Source organism: Brassica oleracea, unplaced genomic scaffold (assembly GCF_000695525.1).
Source record: "Brassica oleracea var. oleracea cultivar TO1000 unplaced genomic scaffold, BOL UnpScaffold01182, whole genome shotgun sequence".
In the NCBI taxonomy this organism is placed as follows: Eukaryota; Viridiplantae; Streptophyta; class Magnoliopsida; order Brassicales; family Brassicaceae; genus Brassica; species Brassica oleracea.
In genome coordinates, this window is record NW_013617738.1 from 9791 (window position 1) to 12280 (window position 2490).

The 2490-nt window shown below is 33.5% G+C and overlaps 1 long non-coding RNA gene across 1 annotated transcript in view; it reads left to right on the forward strand.

Annotated features, from left to right (window-relative positions):
• Nucleotides 1–2311: 2311 nt before the first annotated feature.
• The window catches only part of LOC106321042, a 4127-nt gene continuing 3948 nt past the window's right edge, over nt 2312–2490 (forward strand). Inside the window, exon 1 of the long non-coding RNA XR_001265991.1 lies at nt 2312–2486. This is a non-coding gene — a long non-coding RNA (uncharacterized LOC106321042). The remainder of the gene's footprint in view (nt 2487–2490) is intronic.

Genomic DNA, 2490 nt, shown 5'->3' on the forward strand with positions numbered 1-2490 from the left:
TTTTTATCCCAAGTGGTTTTTCCAAGTAAAGGTTTTAATGAGGGAATGCTTTATGGTTTCCAAGTTTGACTAAGTCCCTATGGTCAAACTTGAGGGGGAGTGTTGACATGAAGAGAATAAAGAGCGAGAGTAAAGACATGAAGAACCTGATTGATCATGGACATGAGATCATGGACAGGAAATCGTGGACAGGAAATCATGGACATGAAATCATGGACATGAATTCATGGACAGGAATTCATGGACAGGAATACTGAAGCAAGGAAAGGTGTGAGACTGATTTAAATATCTTGCCTGAAGTCTTGAACGAATTTAAACAAGTGGAGGCAACTAGATAGAGCTGTTGGAGTGTGGAAACAAGCCAAAGTCACATGATATGCTAAGGAAGGAAGAGAGAAGAGAGTTGTCACTATCCGAAAGTGACATCCTCATCTGGTCTTCATTAGTTTATTCATCTCCATTTGTTTATTCATTCTCATTGTCTTATTCTCCTTGCTAGATCTATTTATGTAACTATTGTATACATTAAATCAGTCTAAAGAAAAATGTTCCTCAAATATTTTTATCTCTCTCTTGGATTCCCTCGCATATCTCTCTTAGTTCTTCACCAAAATCTCTCAAATAATTCTCATAAACTCTCATTAATTCTCATAAATTTACACCAATGACTTATATAATAAATTTGTTTCAGGGCAGTCTTAGAGCTGAGTTTACATTTATTTTTAACCAATTTGATACTTCTCATACTGAGCTCTTGCAACAATTCATCTCTTATACTGAGAACTATTGCACTACACCCAAGACTCAGAAGCTCGCTCTATCAGTGAAATCAAAGCGCTAATAATTTGAACATGCTCTTTAGTTTAGCTTTTATCAACAACATAAGAAAAAAATTACATGTTCTGTTTTCTCCCCAATAAGATTATGAACAAAAGGCCCAAACTTTCCAGGTAATTCAGTGGGCCAATGTATGTTACGATCATTTGAGCCATTTCCCCCGCGCTAAAATTTGATTATCAAGTAACTGGCTAATTTTTTTGTATTTAAATAATTAGTTCGAATTCTGTAAATTACTCTTAACCAACCCAAAATTTATGATAATTTCTACGGTTGAAAGTTCTAATTGCTTCCTCCATGCTCTCGTCTTTATGCTCTGTAACTAGCAACACCCTAGGCTTAAAAAATTACCTGAAACCCAAAAAACTAAACCAAAACAAGATCAACTGATACTGAGTCGAACTATAAATAATTAATAAATATTTGAATGGTTTTTGGGTACCTAACATAACTGTAATCGAATAGAGAATCTAATGGGTTCAAGACCGGCTTAACACTTTTATAGATTTTAGGGCAAAATATTTTTTTTTTACCCTCTAAAATTTTTATTCAGATAATATACTTCTCTACGAAATATAAATAAAGTGGCTTGTCTTTAGCTTTTAAAAATTGGATGGCACAGAATATGCTTAATATAGAATTACAGATACAACCTGTATCTGGTGAAAGAGATTGAGACGCATGATTTGAAACGGTAGTTATAATACCCAGTTGTTTCAATTTCATTTGAGAAGAGATTCTGACTATCTTATTTCTTTTATTCAACCAACTTGACAAATTTTTCAACCAAGATTAGGTAGGTATTCAAGATCTCTTGTATCACCGCCATTTCTCACGAAATGAATTCACATTCTCGACTAAAAACATCTATCACCAGATAGCTTTTAACAAAGGTCTCGATTCTTAATTAACTCTTTATAAACATTTTCATTTTCATCTTAATGTACATTTCGTCGAGTTAGGCAACAAAGAGCTCATCATTCTCACAAAATTTTAAAAATACTATTTTAATTATTAATTATAATAAATTATTTTTACTATCATTACAAAGAAACCTTTTTTGCTTCTCTCTATTATATTCACTTTTTCTCTTTTTTTTTTTAATTCAATATTTTATACTTTAAATAACTGTTAAGATATTTCCATTGGAAATGCTCTAATTAAGTCCTAACAAACAAATAATATTATATCTCAATATCTATTGGATATTTTTCAATTCAAATTTGTTTGTAGGACACATCATGTTCACTTTTTTTCACCTCATGTTCACATTGTTATGGAAGACATCCAAACCATGAAGCAACGTACTAATATTAATACCCATTATTTGAATTATATGATTCGATACAATAAATATCTTATGAATATAGCAAATATATTTGTAATGACCCACCACTCCCACCATCTCCACTTCTTTCTCCAACCCCACCACTTCCACCTTCTCTTCCACCATCTCCACCTTCTTCCCCACCATCTCCAACTTCTATAAAACTTAAGAAAGAGAGAGAGAGAGAGAGATAGAGAGAAAGAGAGAGAGAGAGAGAGAAGAAGAAGAAGAAGAAGAGAGAAAGCTCACCTGAGCTCGTCGCCGGAGCCACCACACGCCAGGACGTCGTCAAGCTCGTCACCACCATCATCCGCAACCAAAGGTAA